At 39.1% G+C, this 20,300-nt stretch overlaps 2 non-coding genes across 2 annotated transcripts; one reads left to right on the forward strand and one right to left on the reverse strand.

Moving 5' to 3' along the window:
- Positions 1-11,587: 11,587 nt before the first annotated feature.
- Positions 11,588-11,694, forward strand: LOC148208619 (small nucleolar RNA R71). Its single transcript, XR_015788634.1, has one exon. It is a non-coding gene; the product is annotated as a small nucleolar RNA R71 (small nucleolar RNA).
- A 2,508-nt stretch (positions 11,695-14,202) lies between these two features.
- On the reverse strand, positions 14,203-14,309 carry LOC148208620 (small nucleolar RNA R71). The gene has a single exon (XR_015788646.1). It is a non-coding gene; the product is annotated as a small nucleolar RNA R71 (small nucleolar RNA).
- Positions 14,310-20,300: the final 5,991 nt, after the last annotated feature.

Genomic DNA, 20,300 nt, shown 5'->3' on the forward strand with positions numbered 1-20,300 from the left:
GATAAACGAAATTAATCAGTGTTATTCGTAAACGATGTTAATACGTAACAGTGATTATTTCAGGGTCAGTCTTACATAATCTCATTGTGTAGAACACCCCTGCTCACATGTTTCTACACGAACGAATCAGGATCACTTCGTTTATGACACCTTACAACATTTGTAACAATCATAAAGCGGGCAGTATTCAATAGTGTCTCCAGGAAAAGGTACCCAACTTGATCCATGTACTATAGACTGTTTAGGCTATTTACTTGAACTTGATCCAGTTTATGTCTCCACATAAAGTCCAAGTACTCATTATAATAGCCAAGGGTTTGTAGTTTATTGGATTTATGAAAAAAAACAAATTCACTTTCATTTAACAACACTTGTCGGAATAACCTCACATTAATGTTCACTGTTTACAAACTACGAGTTTTAGGACAGAATACCCAACAAACTACCACTTGGACTAAAACTCCTAATGGGTTTGCAACGTGGTTGAGTTAAGTGCGAGAAATGTAAATACAATAAACTAGGGCATCTCATACCCAATTTCTCCCACTTGCCCTATTTATTCTAATCGTAGTCCTGAACTCTTTAGATGACTCTCAAAAACACTAGTTGAGAGGGCCTTCCTAAACAGATCAGCAATATAGTGCTCAGATGCTATTTGTCTGACACTAACGTCTCCTCTCTGCACAATGTCTCTGATGAGATGGTATTTGCACTCAATATGCTTTCCGCGCTTATGACTTGTAACGTCCCCAAAAACTCTACAAGGAATGGGGTATTGTTGCCATAGCTAATCACCCCTTTTTTTCTTTTCATTAATGGAACACAAGACGGAGGAAAACCTATGGGGTTTCAGTCACAACAAAACACAAAAAAAAAAAGAAAAAGAAAAAAAACACCTGGAAACTCAGATTGGCCTCAATGGCTAGTAACCCAAATAAAGAAAAGGACCGGATACTAGAAAACCCGCAATTTGCCTCAGTGGCTAAAACCAATTTAAGAAGGTTACAATTATCTGCTTCCACAATTCAACAACTCAACCTGGTTTTAAACAATAATAATGAATCTGGGCAGCTAACAGATCGGTAAAGAACAAGTATGTAATAAAAAGAAAAGAACGAAACAAACAAAAACAAAAAAAAAAACGCCCCGTGAGTCAATAAACTCTGACACCGCTGGCACTAAGTTTCTAACGCGAAGGGCAAGAAAATCCCAGTCCAACTATCCTAAACAAAACGTAACTAGTGGTCCCTCCTCGGTCAAGCCTTCTCCACGTCATCACAACGGTCGAGGGTCCTGTTCACACCTGAAAGCAACAACATAGAGGGGGGTGAGTATATAAGATACTCCGTAAGTAGCCCTTACCAAACAGACACCAAACAGCATACTCACAATCACAATGGCATCACACTCAACAATCTTAGTAATATGCATCAAGAACTAATAACAGTAAAGTGACCTCTCGACACTCCAACCAACTTGGGAACTCTCGTGGCTTTGATTTGCACGACCCGCTAGCTCCTAACCCTTTCAACATTCAACTCGTACTAAACCCTGAGTTAGTACTCTAAGGCTAACCCTTCGAGGCGCGTCGGTCCTTGACATTTATCCCCAAGGTACCGATAACCCTCCATAGAAGCTTGGCGTTCGACCTTGCTATTTATTCCCAAGGTCTTGGGTTATGCACCGGTCCTTGACATTTATTCCCAAGGTACCGGCATCTGCTCAACGTATTGGTTCTTGGCCTCTACCCCGTAAAAAATCAAGGCTAGTCTCAATTAAACTCATCGTGCCGACTCCCGACCCTTTGTACTCGGAGCCTCGACACTCATCTCAACCAAAATGGTGTATCAACCCCCGACCTTTTGTACCCGGAGCCTTGACACCCCATAGAGACGTATCAGACCCCGACTCTTTACTCACGGGGCTTAACCCTCATTCAACATCCTACCCGATCCAAACAACACCGACGGACCCACCCCTCGCTTCCAACAAGGGTTCTAACTCACAATGACCCATCCTGCTTGTCACAACAACCTTCACATTAAGGAAGACCCAATATTCCTACGACTAGGCCATAGTAACCACAACCAGACTTCTCACAAAGTCAGGGATCCTACTCACACGTCTAGCACATCACACCAATGTTTTACCATACGACAGATGCAACAAGCCCATCAACCACAAAAAACAAGTATAATGCACGCCTTAATTACATGTTTTATTTTGAACGAAACCAAGCAACCTATACAAATCACTCAACTAGGGATGACCTCATGAAACTGTCCAACATACATAGAAACACCGACACAACAGTCACAACCAGTAACATAGACTTCCACAGATGCTTCACAACATTTTAGCCAGCACAACTACAAGTTCAGCAACAACGGGCAATATTCAGTCATAACCAAATCTAACGCCGACAATTATAATAGAATCCATTCTTCCAGAATTATCTCAACGAACAAAAGACAGACAGAATCAATAGTAACAGACATTCAAATCTAGATTAACGCGGACAATAACACAAATTATCCAAGGAATTTAGCACACATTCACTCACACACGCCCCCCTGGTACTACTTACACACTGCTAGGCTTCCAAAGCACGCGTCGATTCAACACCTAAACACCAAGGGAAACAAAAAAACAATTAAAATAGAAGTTTCAGCCATCGAACTAGTTCTAAGGTGCTATAAATGCTTCGTTACCGCCAGAAACGATTTCGTTCAGGTGCGGGTAGCTCCAATCCTAGTCGACGGGGCGTGGGTTGCGTAGATCGGGCTGTTAACAGGCGTGGGTAGTCGCCAAACACTATAAAAACCCCCGCTGTTTGAAATTCTCCGCTGTCACCGCCACATCTACTACCCCCGCTGTCACGAATGGCAACACTCAATCGTCACCGCCGCACGCTGCTAGCCCGAACGGAACCGCCGCACGCCGCTGCCACGAACAGACACTGTCGCTGCCATGAACGGAAGACGCCGCTGCACACCCCGCTGTCCGAACACACCTCCACGCCAACGCCGCACGTCGCCTGCTGTTCTCGAACACACCGCTGCGCCCGTTGCCGTGAAATGGAGTCGTCGCCGCGCCGGGTGTGGTCGTCGAAGGAAAGCTCGCCCGCGATGGTCGTGAGGCAGCCCTAGTGGAGGAAATGACTAACACGTGATGTAACGCCCCAAGATGTTATTTACCATCCTAGGCAACGCTAAATAATTCACCTGGCTAGCCTTAACTCTAAACACGAGATAATCAACTCCCTGGGAAATAATTTAAATGAAATAAAGCTTCGACTCCCCTACGTTCTATCAGAAATATCAATTTTATAAATTGTCAAAACTTCGCTCTCCGTGGGCAATTTAAAAACAAAGACATCTCATATCCGCCTCAGTGGCTATAATTCTTAAATAAATAAAACAACCGTACACCTAAACTCCATAACAAAATAAAATAGTTCTAAAGAATACAAAATTGCTCCTCGGTCCATACTTAGCAATAACATAAATCCCAACGCTACTCGTACCAAACGACCCTTCCCTCTATCTGACTGGGCGTTTATGCTGAACGCACGCACTAAGCGTGGTAACAATTATATAGATGCAAGCGCACACCTGTCAGAGTAATATAAAATGGATGGAGTATCCAAGTATCGATCCTCAAGGACTTCTAAATAATTTCCAAACTCTGAAGTTTTAAAGAATAGTGAATGTTGAAATCAGTGATTCTTGTAAAATGGGAAGTGGTCACAAATAATGGTTTTGGATTTGGGATTTGGACTTATAATGATAAAACCTAGCCCGAATTACTTCAAGTTAGCCAACAAAGAATCAAGGACATGCTAAGGATAATATGCATTTCACTTTAGAAACCAACGACTACGCTTCTCACTTGACTTATGTCTAAGCAAGTTCAAAGTCCTAAGACATTCCCTAATATGTCTATTATGAGAGATATCTTAGTTTTAGGATGGAAATAGTCGCAACCTCGGGTTAAGGTCCTATGTCTAGGCTACTTAAGCGGAACCCTTATGTCTAAGGCGCTCCTCTCCTCGGTTTAACCACTCAACAATGCAAATAAGCAACCTTTTCAGTATTGACTTGTTAATATTTACAGTGGCCTTCTCTAAATCCTAACTTTTTGGGAAAACATGTTGAGCAATGAATGGAAAGCAAAAATACTACTTCTTAGCAACCCTTTTTAGACATAAAAGGCTAACTATCCATAACCGGGCTAGAGACGGGAATTTAGAAAGACATATTGAAGAAAATACAGCAAGTAAAATGGTTGAATGTGGAATGCATGTGTGAAAAACAAAAGTTAACTAACGGAGAGTTTTTATCGGGATTGAGAGCTTCGCCCTTCTCTTTCAAGCAAGGGAGAATGTCACGTGCTCTTTCCTCCAAAAACACAACTCTCTTAACTAAAAAAATTAAAGTAAAGGCAAAGGGAAGATAAGCAAAGTGCTGGATTTTTATATATTTGAATAAGTAGAAAATGACTAAGTACAAATGGAAACAAATCAAGCTCAATAAAGGAATGTAAAGTGCTCGGGATTTAAAAACCAAAAGTAACTAATGAAAGCAACTCAAAAGTACTTAGAAAGCAACAAAGAAACACTAAAAATGATCAAGAGAAGGAAGCAAGGCTTGATGATTTTGGTGGAGAAGTTGCTGGAATTTATAGCTGTGCAGAATTGGTTAGGTAGGTCCTAAAACGATGGTGAATCACCCATTTCCAACTCTTTTGACTGACCAAATCGTGCTCAAACTGATAGTGGAACACTTCTTCTACACGTATGCATCCGTTGGAACCACCAAAACGCATTGGAAGACGCGAAGACACGTTTCATTAAGGGCAAAGTTGGAAGAAAACCAGTTTTTCTGCAGGCTTCCCAGGCGCCTGGCGCCTCCCATGTAGGTTTTTCCGTCTTTTTGCTTCTTTTGATTAATTTGCACTCCCAAATAGTTCTAAAATGTCATAAATACAATATAAGCCAACCACAAACCATAATATATGAATTTTGCATGAATTGGAACTCAAACGATCGAGAAAAATCTGAAACAAAGCTGAAACATTGTAAAAACAGCATCTAAAACCTTCTTTTTACGCATGTAAACAAGCGTAATCACACCCCCAAACTTAACTTTTTGCTTGTCCTCAAGCAAAACTTAGCAACTTTAATCAGCTTTCTAACACATGGACAAGGAAAAACAAAAGCAACCGAGATGTTCAATCATAAATTGTCTCAGGGAAAAGATGTGAAAGCCTACCATTCTATTGCCTTTGTAAGCTTAGTCACTATAAACCAAGTTTGAAATGATAAAAACTCTCTCTTTCAAAATCCTTTTTCCTTTCAAAAACAGAAAACGTTTTGAAATACCCTAAGGAATCTGCACACTCCCTCCTTACACTAAGACTTTTACATCTGACAGACCGGCTACTAGCCCCTGAGGTTTCCACACACTAACATCGGTTTCAACCACAACTACTCGTAGAAAGACTTTGAACTAACGGCTAGGTCATAAAACGATGACAATGAGAAACACGAAGTCACTTATCACCATCTTTACTGCTATTTTCAAAGTCAACACCCAACCTAAAACTAAATGGGTGTCTACAGTAGGACTCGGGAATCATAAATACATTTTCTTTAACTCTCATTGTTTTTACCGCTCTTTTCTTTCTAACACAAGTCTTTTCCCCACTCTTATTTTCTCTCAACAAGACTCTTTTTACTCTTTTGCAATTTTTTTTTATTGTTTGTTGTGTTTTTTTTTTCTTTTCAACACTTTCTTTTTTTAATAGCATTTGTTTTTCCAACTGACTCTTTTTCAAAAGAAAATAGCATGATTTTTCAAATATAAATAACACTTTATCTTTTTGAAACAACGACTGACACAACCACTGTCCCCCCCAAACTTAAGAGAGACAGTGTCCTCACTGGGAAAAGACTTTTGCATCGGATGAAAAAGGCTTAACAGTAAAAAGGACAAGGACTTCCTATATAGGGGCAAAGAAAAAGCTTAAAGTCTGTAAAGATCAAAAAGACATAAAAGAAAATGAGTTTATCACATAAACAAAGGAAATAGCTCAAAGCTTAGTCAGGCATAGAACAGAAAACTCAACAATCTCTTATAATCATCATCGACATGAAATCACATGCACAGCACAGATGCTTCAAAATAGGCATGTGAAAAGCTAAACTAAGGTTAAGTGAAGGCATACTTTAAGTGATCAGAAGATAAACGATACTAATTTATTCATGCTTCAACTGAGCTCGAAACAAAATCAATACAAAAAAAAACATGCGTAGTAATGCTAGAATATGCAACTACGTCATTAACCAAAAGAATAAAACACAAAAAATAGCAAAGAAGGAACCTCCCCTTCATGAAGTCAGAGGTTGTGGACAAGGATCAGTGTCAGTACTGGGAGATGGATGACCAAGGATAGCAGCTAGCGCTGGAGGCCATGAAGGTAAAACCGCAAAATCCAATGAAGCCCTTAAGTTGTAGATATGTTGCACGACTTCTCGAACCTGAGAGTTTTCGAAATGCTGGAAAAACAGGGCAGGCGCCAGGCGCCTGTGTGATTTTTATTTTTCGCAAAGGGCAGGCGCCAGGCGCCTGCGTAATTCTCTTTTTTTTTTTTTTTTTTTTTCTTCTTTCAACGTTTTTAAAAACATTCTCTTAATAAGAAAAACTTTATAATGAAACAAAGAGAAAATACAAGATACAAAGACTTCCTTCCTTTACTTTTGTTCTTTCAAAAATGGATAAGAAGGAAAAAACATTTTTCGCAAAAATTTATTGACCTGAAAGTTGAATAGAGGTTTTTCCTCTATCCACTGGTTCTCCAAAATACGGCTTAAGTCTCTGCCCATTTACTTTAAAAACATTTCCCTTAGAGTCAACTAGATCCACTGCCCCATATGGGTAGACTTTAAAAATTTGAAAGGGACCAGACCATCTAGACTTAAGTTTTCCAGGGAAAAGTTTCAACCTAGAGTTGAATAACAGAACCAGATCACCTTCTTGAAGATTGTTCGGCCGAAGACGCCTATCATGCCACTGTTTAGTTTTTTCCTTAAACAACTTAGCATTCTCATAAGAAAAGTGCCTGTGTTCTTCTAATTCCAACAATTGTAACCTCCTCGCTTCACCTGCAGCCAACAAATCAAAATTTAATTTCTTAGTAGCCCAAAATGCTTTATATTCTAGCTCAAGAGGCAAATGACATGCTTTTCCAAAAACTAGCCTATAGGGGGACATGCCGAGGGGTTTCTTAAATGCTGTCCTATATGCCCAAAGTGAATCATCAAGCTTAAAAGACCAATCCCTACGGTTAAGATTTACAGTTTTTTCTAAAATGTTTTTTATCTCCCTATTAGATATTTCGGCTAACCCATTCGACTGAGGATGATATGCTGTTGCAACCCTATGACGCACATTGTATTTAGTCAGCAACTTTTGCATAGACCTATTCACAAAATGAGCCCCCCCATCGCTTATCAGACAACGCGGGGTTCCATAACGCGTAAAGATGTGCTTTTGCAGAAAACGAATGACAACTTTGGAATCATTGGTAGCAGTTGCAATGGCTTCTATCCATTTCGAAACATAATCTACTGCTAACAATATATAAAGCTTACCATTAGAAGATGGAAATGGACCCATAAAATCTATACCCCACACATCAAATATTTCAATCTCCAGGATCGGGGTTTGAGGCATTTCGTGGCGTTTAGATATATTACCTGTCCGTTGGCATTTGTCACAAACCTGGGCAAACTTATGTGCATCTTTGAACAGAGTGGGCCAAAAGAACCCACTTTGCAAAACTTTGGCTGCGGTTTTGTGTCCTGCAAAATGTCCTCCATATGGAGACATATGACAAGCGTCTAATATCGCCTCGTGCTCTTCTTCTGCGACACACCTGCGTAAGATATTGTCAGGTCCTAGCTTATATAAAAAAGGCTCATCCCAACGATAACATCGAACTTCATTTAGAAATTTCTTTACCTGTTGCTTGTTGAACTCATAAGGAACTATTCGACTTACCAAATAATTTGCTATATCGGCATACCACGGAAGTGAATCAACTCGCAAGAGTTGCTCGTCAATAAACTGTTCACGTATAACAGTTCCATCATCATAGAGCGGGGATTCCAGTCTAGACAGGTGATCAGCAACTTGGTTTTCAGTACCCTTCCTGTCCCTAACTTCAATATCAAACTCTTGAAGTAACAAAATCCGCCGTATCAAACGTGGTTTAGCATCTTTTTTAGCAAATAAATATTTTAAAGCAGAATGGTCAGTAAAAACAATGACTTTTGTGCCTATCAAGTAAGACCTAAACTTATCAAAGGCGAACACAACTGCTAACAGTTCCTTTTCAGTAGTAGTGTAATTGAGTTGTGCACCGGTCAGAGTCTTACTAGCATAATACACAGGATGCAAGATCTTGTTTTTACGTTGTCCTAACATAGCTCCTATTGCATAATCACTGGCATCACACATGAGCTCAAAAGGTAAATCCCAATTAGGTTCGATAATTATAGGGGCTGAACTTAGAGCAACTTTCAACATTTCAAATGATTTTAAACAGTCATCATAAAAAACAAATGGTCTATCATGTTCTAACAATTGACACAAGGGTTTAGAAATTTTAGCCAAGTCTTTTATAAAGCGGCGGTAAAATCCCCCATGCCCTAAAAAACTTCTAATCCCTTTGACATTTGTAGGAGGAGGTAGCTTTGAAATGATGTCTATCTTAGCGGTCTACCTCTATTCCTTGCTTGGAAATTTTGTGACCCAAAACAATACCCTCTTGTACCATGAAATGACACTTCTCCCAATTTAGGACTAGGTTTGTTTGTTCACATCTCTCCAATACTCTCTCCAAATTAACTAAACAAGCGTCGAAAGAATTTCCAAAAACAGAAAAGTCATCCATAAAAACTTCTAGAATATTTTCTACCATGTCAGAGAAGATGGCCATCATACACCTCTGAAAAGTCGCGGGTGCATTGCATAGTCCAAAGGGCATTCGCCTAAAAGCGAACGTACCATACGGACACGTAAATGTTGTCTTCTCTTGGTCTTCTGGAGCAATAGTAATTTGATTATAACCCGAATATCCATCTAAAAAACAATAGAAATCCTTACCTGCCAGACGGTCGAGCATCTGGTCAATAAACGGGAGAGGGAAATGGTCTTTCTTTGTTACCTTGTTGAGTTTGCGATAATCAATGCAAACTCTCCACCCGCTCACAGTTCGGGTTGAGATGAGCTCATTCTCCTCGTTGGCCACCACGGTTATACCCCATTTCTTTGGTACACACTGTACTGGGCTTACCCAGCTGCTGTCGGATATTGGGTATATAACACCGGCGTCAAGCCATTTAAGAATTTCTTTCCTTACAACCTCTTTCATCTTCGGGTTCAACCGCCTTTGACTCTCAATAGAGTTTTTAGCATCTTCTTCCAATAGAATTTTGTGCATGCAAAAGGCCGGGCTTATCCCTCGGATATCTGCTATCGTCCATCCAATGGCCTTTTTGTGCTTCTCCAAAATCTGCAATAAAGAATATTCATTAGTAGGTGATAAATTGGAAGCTATAATAACTGGTAAAGTGTCGTTATCCCCTAGATACGCATATTTCAAATGCGACGGCAATGGCTTCTGCTCCAACGTGGGTGGTTCCACTATGGACGGAAGTAACGACTTGCATTCTTCTTTTTGTATTTTTTCAACAGGATTAGCCACATCTTCTGGTCCTTCTGCTATCTTATCAAGCTCTTCTTCAATCTCTATAACTAATAAGTCATAAAACTCATCAAACATAATAGGATTCAAGCTATTTATAGCAGAGCACTCTTCAAAGTCTCCTGGTAATTTCATGGCGTCTAGAACGTTAAATTTAACTTCTTCATTATTTACCCTCATTGTAATTTCTCCCTTCCTCACATTAAAAACTGTATCCCCAGTGGCTAGAAATGGTCTTCCCAAAATAATGGGAACGTCTAAGTCTGCCTCGCAATCTAGAATGATAAAGTCCGCAGGGAAAATGAATTTGTCCACCTGGACTAAAACATCTTCTATCTTTCCCTCAGGTCTTATGATAGATCTATCTGCTAGTTGGAGGGTAACCGTAGTAGGTCTAGCTTCTCCTATGCCTAAAGATTTGAAAACTGATAATGGCATAAGATTAATGCTAGCGCCTAGATCACATAATGCCCTACCTAAGTTTTTTCCTCCTATGGAACATGGAATGGTAAAACTGCCAGGATCATTACATTTCATGGGTAGCGGGCTGCCTACAGCTTCACTACTACATTTTGTCATGGCTACCAGTTCATGCTCTCCTATTTTTTTCTTCCTAGAAACTATATCTTTCAAAAACATAGCATAATTTGGCATCTGTTCTAGAGCATCTACCAATGGTATATTTATATGCAGTTGTTTTAAAATATCTAAAAATTTTCTAAACTGGGAATCATTATTTTTCTTAACTACTCTTTGTGGAAACGGGGGAGTAGGGGTAAAAGAAGGCTGTACCTGTGGAGGAACACTCGGGGTGTCCTCATTACCTTTTCTAATATTTTCTTTTTCTGGTGTTGTTGGATTTTCTGGTATCTTTACAATTGGTTCAGTGGACGGAATCTGTACATCTGTTGTTGGCATTGTTGGTCCATCATATGCCAGTCCACTCCTGAGGGTGACAGCTTTGCACTGTTCTTTCCCTTCTCGTTTTGGTAATTCAGTATGGCCTGGAAAAGAACCTTGTGGTCTATTCTTCAATTCATTGGCGAGCTGTCCCAATTGGGTCTCGAAATTCCTCATTGATGCCGCTTGGGATTGTATCACTGCGTCGGTTCGGGCCATGTACTCCTTCATCATATTCTCAAGATTTGAGTTGTTATTTTGAACTGGTGGAGTCTGTGTTCTCTGATTGTACTGCTGTTGCGGTGGTGGGATGTATTGCTGTGTAGGTGGAACATAGGGCTGCTTGTTCTGCTGGCTCTGCCCTTGATTAAAACCGCTCGAACCTCCTTGTCCTCCCCATGAGAAATTAGGGTGGTGCCTCCAACCTGGGTTGTAGGTGTTCGAATATGGGTTAAAGTTCCTATTGTTCCCATGTCCTACATAAAAAACGGAAGCAGGGTTATGCGGACAATTATCATAAATATGGTTTTCACTGCAGAATGAACAAATGAGATCGTTGACTTGGCAAACAGGGGCAGGAGTGCAATAATCCGACTGCACAGGTTGTATCGGCGTGGCTCATGGATTTTTTATTCCCAATGCCATCTCTTTTAGCCTCTGGTTCATTGTAACCATCTCTTTTTGCATCGAGGTTGCAATGTCCAGAGCCAAAACTCCAGCTGGATCTTGCTTCTTTGGTGCTGCCCTAGATCTTTGCGAACACCATAGTTCGTTGTGTGAAGCTAAGTCATTTAGGATGTCAACTATCTCGTTGAATGTCTTCTTTGTAAAGGCTCCGTTGGCGGCATTGTTTAGCATCATCTTAGTAGGATGATCTAAACCTCTAAAGAAATGTTCTATCTGGATGCATGCCGGCAAGCCATGGTTCGGACATTTCCTGATTAGTTCTTTAAATCTCTCCCACGCCTCGTGAACAGGTTCACGATCATACTGTCTAAAGGAGATGATCTCCTCTCTGATATCAGCGTGGCAAGTAGGTGGGAAGAAGTTTGTTAAGAACTTCTCCACTAACGACCCCCATGTGGTGATGGATCCCGGTGGAAATGCATTGAGCCATGCTCTAGCTTGGTCCTTCAAAGAAAATGGAAAAAGTGTTAGTCTCAGAGCATCGTCTGTTATACTAGGTAATCGAAATGCATTTGCAATTTGAATGAATGATTTCAGATGATCATGTGGATCCTCATGTTCCTACCCTCCAAAATGTCTAATTGTCTGCAACATTTGGAACATCATTGGTTTAAGCTCAAAGTTTGCGTGGGCTGGAATAGGGTTGACTATCCCTGAATCAAAGTTCTGAAAAGCCGTGGCGGCATATTCTCGCATTGCCACGTCTCTGTTGTCCGCCATCTGGATATGGTTGAATTCATCATTTCTCGCATGATCCCTCATATTACCGTTAACAGCAGGTGGATCAACCGGATCACGAGGTGGAATATCTGCCATTGATGTGCTCGTACTCTCTACCTCACTTTCAGGACTGATTTCACCTTCTCTCTCTTTTTGCTTTTCTAGTTGTTTTCGAAGTCTTTGCTCCTTTCGAGTTTTTCGAAGGGTCCGCTCAATCTCAGGGTCAAGGGGTAGAAGAAAAGATCTTGTGCTCATGCACTTTAACTTACCCTTGTGAGATAAACGACCAAAAATATATAACAAAAACGGTGGATGGAAATTACACCCAACAACAATTCACAAAAATAAAAACTAAAAGAATTTGAAAATAATTTTAAAACTAAAGTCCCCGGCAACGGCGCCAAAAACTTGACTGGGCGTTTATGCTGAACGCACGCACTAAGCGTGGTAACAATTATATAGATGCAAGCGCACACCTGTCAGAGTAATATAAAATGGATGGAGTATCCAAGTATCTATCCTCAAGGACTTCTAAATAATTTCCAAACTCTAAAGTTTTAAAGAATAGTGAATGTTGAAATGAGTGATTCTTGTAAAATGGGAAGTGGTCACAAATAATGGTTTTGGATTTGGGATTTGGACTTATAATGATAAAACCTAGCCCGAATTACTTCAAGTTAGCCAACAAAGAATCAAGGACATGCTAAGGATAATATGCATTTTACTTTAGAAACCAACAACTACGCTTCTCACTTGACTTATGTCTAAGCAAGTTCAAAGTCCTAAGACATTCCCTAATATGTCTATTATGAGAGATATCTTAGTTTTAGGATGGAAATAGTCGCAACCTCGGGTTAAGGTCCTATGTCTAGGCTACTTAAGCGGAACCCTTATGTCTAAGGCGCTCCTCTCCTCGGTTTAACCACTCAACAATGCAAATAAGCAACCTTTTCAGTATTGACTTGTTAATATTTACAGTGGCCTTCTCTAAATCCTAACTTTTTGTGAAAACATGTTGAGCAATGAATGGAAAGCAAAAACACTACTTCTTAGCAACCCTTTTTAGACATAAAAGGCTAACTATCCATAACCGGGCTAGAGACGGGAATTTAGAAAGACATATTGAAGAAAATACAGCAAGTAAAATGGTTGAATGTGGAATGCATGTGTGAAAAACAAAAGTTAACTAACGGAGAGTTTTTATCGGGATTGAGAGCTTCGCCCTTCTCTTTCAAGCAAGGGGGAGTGTCACGTACTCTTTCCTCCAAAAACACAACTCTCTTAACTAAAAATAAAGTAAAGGCAAAGGGAAGATAAGCAAAGTGCTGGATTTTTATATATTTGAATAAGTAGAAAATGACTAAGTACAAATGGAAACAAAACAAGCTCAATAAAGGAATGTAAAGTGCTCGGGATTTAAAAACCAAAAGTAACTACTGAAAGCAACTCAAAAGTACTTAGAAAGCAACAAAGAAACACTAAAAATGATCAAGAGAAGGAAGCAAGGCTTGATGATTTTGGTGGAGAAGTTGCTGGAATGTATAGCTGTGCAGAATTGGTTAGGTAGGTCCTAAAACGATGGTGAATCACCCATGTCCAACTCTTTTGACTGACCAAATCGTGCTCAAACTGATAGTGGAACACTTCTTCTACACGTATGCATCGGTTGGAACCACCAAAACGCATTGGAAGACGCGTTTCATTAAGGGCAAAGTTGGAAGAAAACCAGTTTTTCTGCAGGCACGCAGGCGCCTGGCGCCTCCCATGTAGGTTTTTCCGTCTTTTTGCTTCTTTTGATTAATTTGCACTCCCAAATGGTCCTAAAATGTCATAAATACAATATAAGCCAACCACAAACCAGAATATATGAATTTTGCATGAATTGGAACTCAAACGATCGAGAAAAATCCGAAACAAAGCTGAAATATTGTAAAAACAGCATCTAAAACCTTCTTTTTACGCATGTAAACAAGCATAATCACTCTTAGACTAACACTTTTTCCATTTTCTTTGAAGGACCAAGCTAGAGCATGGCTCAATGCATTTCCACCGGGATCCATCACCACATGGGGGTCGTTAGTGGAGAAGTTCTTAACAAAATTCTTCCCACCTACTCGCCACGCTGATATCAGAGATGAGATCATCTCCTTTAGACAGTATGATCGTGAACCTGTTCACGAGGCGTGGGAAAGATTAAAAGAACTAATCAGGAAATGTCCGAACCATGGCTTGCCGGCATGCATCCAGATAGAACATTTCTTTAGAGGTTTAGATCATCCTACTAAGATGATGCTAAACAATGCTGCCAACGGAGCCTTTACAAAGAAGACATTGAACGAGATAGTCGGCATCCTAAATGACATCTCAAGTCCTGGTGCAAAGAGTTGTGACTGAATTCCATGTTCTATCATATAGTCTTGAAATCTCAAGTCCATATACTCCCCACCTCGATCTGATCGAAGTGTCTTAATTGTTTTACCTAATTGGTTATCAGCCTCGGCCTTAAACTCCATGAACTTTTCAAGGGCTTCAGACTTGTGATGTATCAGGTAAATGTAACCGTACCTAGAATAATCATCAATAAAGCTGATGAAATATTCATACCCTCCTCGAGCTCTAACATTCATTGGTCCACAAAGGTCTGAATGTACGAGTTCTAAAGGCTCTTTGGCTCGATAACCTTTTCCAGTAAAAGATCTCTTTGTCATTTTTCCCTCAAGACATGACTCACATGGCGGCAAAGAATCATCTTCTAACTTGCTTAATAATCCACTCTTAACCAATCTCTCAATCCTATTGAGATTAATGTGTCCAAGTCTTAAGTGCCAAAGATAGGTACTTTGAGAAACACGTTGCCTTTTAATTTGAGTTTCAGCTGTTTTAAACATTTCAGTATTATAGACAGCTTCAACTTTGGTTGGTTTTAACTTATATAAGTTGTTTTCTAGGTATGCAGAACATATTTGTACGCCTCTTTTCAAAATGAACGCTTCATTAAGATTGAAATTTACGATGTACAAATTTTCTAGCAAACATGAAATAGATATCAAGTTCCTTTTACAGGAAGGTACATAAAGAACTTTTTCCAAAAACAGATATCTATTTCCAAAAATCAACCAAATTCCTCCCACTACTTTTGCTGAGATGAGCTCTCTTGATCCAACCCGAAGAGTGACCTCATCTTCTCCAAGCTGACTCCAGGAACTAGTTTCCTGAAAAAGAAGAACAAACATGATTAGTGGCTCCTGAATCTAGTATCCAGGTAGAATCATCATTCTCCACTATACATGTTTCAATGACTAGTAAATCGAATTTACCTTGCTTTTCCTTCTCAGCTCTTTTCTCGGCGAAGTATTTGGGGCAATGTCTTTTCCAGTGCCCATTTTCATTGCAATAGAAACATTTTCCTTTTGCAATTTTTTCCTTGCCTTTTACCGCAGCCGGAGCCTTCCCCTTCCCATTGTCCTTCTTCTTCTTCTGAATTCCTTTCTTCTGATAAGAAGGTCCAGATTTACTCCTAGAGGAAGATCCCTTGTGGAATTTCCTCTTTGGGGTAGTAGCAACATTTGCCTCAGCCTCAAAACCTTTGTTTTTCGACAAAGATTCGTAAAGTTGGAGTTCATTCAGAAGGGTTGTCAAGTTGTATTCAATTTTATTCATCATAGCATTCGTTTTGAATTGAAAATAACTCTTCGGAAGAGATTGCATGATGAATCCAACCTGACTTATTTCGTTGATGACTGCACCGTTCACTTCTGCAACATTGAAGTGAACCATCATGTTCAAAACATGCTCCCTTACGGAAGATCCTTCCTTCATTCTGCAGTTGTAAACATACTTAATCGCATCATGCATGATAGATGTTGATGGTTGTCCAAACAAGGCTTGTAGAGAGTCCATGATCTCTCTTGCAGTAGCTAATCTCTCGTGCTTTTTAGACAATACATCTGATATACTTGCTAAAATGTAGACACGAGCTTTTTCATTAGCTTTAACCCATCTATCATAGGCATCCCGAACTGTTCGGTTTGCATTAGGGGCAAGGGTTGGAGGACACTCCTCCGTTAAAACGAACCTTAGATCGTCAATAACTAGTATTGTGTTTAAATTCGATTTCCATATTCCGTAATTGTCTCCGTTAAGTTTATCATAAGCTAGCAGTTGTATAATTGAAGTAGACATTGCTGAAAAGTGAACAAAACTATTAGTGAATTGTATAACTCTTAATTATTTCATCCAATTTTATTTAGCAAGAAATAATGTACCCATTCATTATTACTTTTGCAACGATACTTCAGTGAGTCAGAGTAGCCCCCACCGAAGGGAAGTCGACTACTCCTCCACTGAATCAAGACATTCTTGACTAAATACTAACTCTGGAGTAACTCTTATCTCTATAGTACTTACTTATCATTAATTTGGTCAAGAACTTACTAACACGTAGCAAGTCTTGTAAGTGTAGACCCGCCATTTTTGAATTACAGAGATCGGAATCAAACAAGCCCTCGAAGGAGAGACAATTGCTGAAAACGGACATAAGTAACCCTATCCATTTCTGGTGTTCACGGTGTTCCGAATCCTATGTTACAACCCTCCGAAGGGATAGGCGCTTATAAACACCAAGCAGGTGCAACATAAGAATCTCACGGTGAGACCTAATGGAAGAGACCGTATGACGTGTTGACACACACGCTTCACCCACTTACTATGAACTACTTCCCCTATTCACCTTGTTATTGACCCATGCAAATACTTTCTGAAGGGAGGTTGCCCAAATAGCAACTCGAAGCCAAGCATGAATCTCACGGTGTGAACTCTTAGGAACGTGAGAGCTATAAATAATGTATCTCATACAGTATTAATCTCCCACTAAAGTGTTCTATTATAAAAAATTGGGTAATTATTAAGCTATATACCAGCTAATTATATACAACTTAAGTCTAGGTGATTTTCCCAGTATAACTCTTATACTGGGATTAACCTACGATGTCTAGGTGATAAACCAATTTTATTACCTCACATCTCTCACGCATGCTCATAAAACTAGGGTTATTGACTCAGACGCCAGTTTGATCTCCAGGTAGGAGGTGTTCCGTAAACCGTCAACTTAAGTACCCCCAACCTTAGACAAGATCTCACCGGGTGAGTAAACAACTTTTGTTTTACAAGTTATCGCCCTATTTTAACTATTAAACGGAACGAATTGCTTTGCACCGGTTAACCCTAGGTGAGCATGCAAGTTTATCTTTATTATAGATTATAAAAGTCTAAGTGATTTTATAACACTTATAAAATCTAGACATAACAATTATATGATTGACATAAATCTAAAACAAGCATCAACTAATTAAAGTCATAAACTAATAACATTTATATCTAATTTATGAAATTAATTTCATGCATTCACTAATTAAAGTCATAAACTAATATAACATTTATATCTAATTTATGAAATTAATTCCATGCATTCAAATACATTATAACTCTTATAACATAAATGCAACCATGCTTATTCTATGGTGGGGTTTTAAATCTATATGACATACTTTATGCATAAAGGATTTAATCTTCAATTAAAACATACATCAAACATGCATAAATAATTGAACAACTACTAAAAATGGTTGATTTTGGCATCCCAAGCACACACAATCTAAGCTATTACATTAATAAGCTTGAAGTAGCCTTGAACCGCACCCAAACCACCTTCCAAGGTGCTCGAATCGGCCTCCAAAAGGTGAAATTAAGTGCTGGAAATTCAAAAAACAGCAGCAGTAATGGAAAAGACAGCATGCTTTTGAGCTTGAACCGGCTTCGTTTACAACCTCTGATTAACTCTAAATGACTCAAGTAAATTACAGACTCGATCAAGCACAACAAGGCCCAAAACAAGGGCTTAATTACAATAATTAAATAACCAAAAGCAAGCTAAAAGAAGGGATGCCAAAACAGAAACCGTTTTAGTACATGCAACAATTCATCTTATGAATTAAACCCCACCAAGCTAAATAAGTGTAAAAAGCATGCTCTTATACCACTTGATGGAACTCTTAGACATGCACAGCGGAAGCTAAGGATCATAGTACACTTAATGAAGCAATTTAACTAAAATAAGCATGCTTGAAAAAATGATATAAAAGGTAAAGAGAAAGAGATTAACTTTATACCTTTGAAGACCTCCATTATAACTTCTTCTCCTAACTCAATGGGACCACCAACGACAAATCCGTGCTATCCTCGGGTTGACGAACACGGTTGTGGGACTGAATTTTGAGTGAAAACAAAGGGAAAACACTAATGGCTAGGAGAAGACAATAGAAATTTGAGTGGAAAAATTCTGCACTCATGCAAGGAAGCATTAGCCTTATCCAAGTGATCTTGATCACCTATATAAAGACCAAATGCATGCAAGGACAAGCCTTGCATGCCTTCCACTTCAAACTCCACTAGCATGTAAAAGATAGGTGCCATTGCCTTGAAGAAACACTTCAAAAACCACTAGTTAGTGGGAAAATCCAACTTTGAAGTTGGATTTTTCCACTAACTTGATTTTTTAAATAAAACTTTGATAAAACTAATTTTTATAAAAACAAAAATTGAAATATCAATTTTCTATTAAAACAAAAACCAAGCCAAATCAATATCTCATATTAATTGGTCTTTGACACCTAAGCTTGATTAATCACATTAATCAAATTACAACTCTTTTTCATTCTTTGAACTTATTTAAAACTAATTTAAATAAGTCATACTCTCCAAAATAATTAAATGTCAATTAGATTATATATTATATCTCATATAAAATACAATATTCCCTTAAAAATCGAATTTGAACACTTCAAATTCTTGCTTCACCTAGTTCATCAATTTTATCCTTTATGAACTAGCATGGAGACTCGTTGGACCTACAGATCATGGGCTCCAACGATTCGAGACTAACCGGTCAAACTCTTTAACTCAGTTAATCAACATTCGTTAACTAACAGGACTGTCTACTATAGTCTGTAGATGCACTCCCCTCACTGTAGATATATTTGTGTCCATTCAATATAACCGTCATCGGTAATTTGATCCTTCACAGGCCGTTCGTAACCTCAGCTAGGTAAAAAAAAACCATTTTACCCCTGAGTTATATCTTTTCTCCTTAAGTACCACTATCCCTCTAATGAACAATTGATTTAGGATAAAATCACTAAATCCAATTCCTCTCGGGCCAGTGAGAGGATGGGGCCCCTTGTTCAAGACCCGGGATCAGCCCTTAAGGGAACAACCTCTCTACTATCCCTAAATCGGGTAGGAGTCAATTTCGTCTAGCTAATTCTATGTCCCCAGCTATCTACCCAGTCTTATCCCTGAAATGGGAGGCATATTTAGCAGCGCTGATGAGCTTACTCTCACCTATGCAGATCAAGGGAGAATTCTGAATAAATAGGAGTTCATAGATGGCTCAGAATTTAGATCAAGTTATTTAGGTCATCGATAAACGAAATTAATCAGTGTTATCCGTAAACGGTATTAATACGTAACAGTGATTATTTCAGGTTCAGTCTTACACAATCTCATTGTGTAGAACAACCCCGCTCATATGTTTCTACACGAACGAATCAGGATCACTTCGTTTATGACACCTTACAACATTTGTAACAATCATAAAGCGAGTCGTATTCAATAGTGTCTCCAGGAAAAGGTACCCAACTTGATCCATGTACTATAGACTGTTTAGGCTATTTACTTGAACTTGATCCAGTTTATGTCTCCACATAAAGTCCAAGTACACATTATAATAGCCAAGGGTTCGTAGTTTAGTGGATTTATTAAAAAAAACAAATTCACTTTCATTTAACAACACTTGTGTGAATAACCTCACATTAATGTTCATTATTTACAAACTACGAGTTTTAGGACAGAATACCTAACATTGCCATGGAGTTTGTCAAAATATGTGGCTAAACAAGACACATCTAGGTCGGTTCAAACAAAGAATGGGAATGAAACCAAATGAGATCTTGGTCGGCTCGGCCATAACAGGTGTAAAGACCCAGATTTCTGACACGTTTAACGAGGTAACGGCCCTATAATGCTTATTGAACCCTCCCATTTAAAGTAACGAAAATGTAATGTTCTCCTAATGCATCATACAAAATGGAGGTACACAATAATAGAAAATTCAGGAGATAATACCCGCCTCAGTGGTCAGGAATCCAATCAAGAATATAATCATT

Source organism: Momordica charantia (genome assembly GCF_013281855.1).
Source record: "Momordica charantia cultivar OHB3-1 chromosome 10 unlocalized genomic scaffold, Mcharantia_2.0 BLBB01000010.1, whole genome shotgun sequence".
Lineage (NCBI taxonomy): Eukaryota > Viridiplantae > Streptophyta > Magnoliopsida > Cucurbitales > Cucurbitaceae > Momordica > Momordica charantia.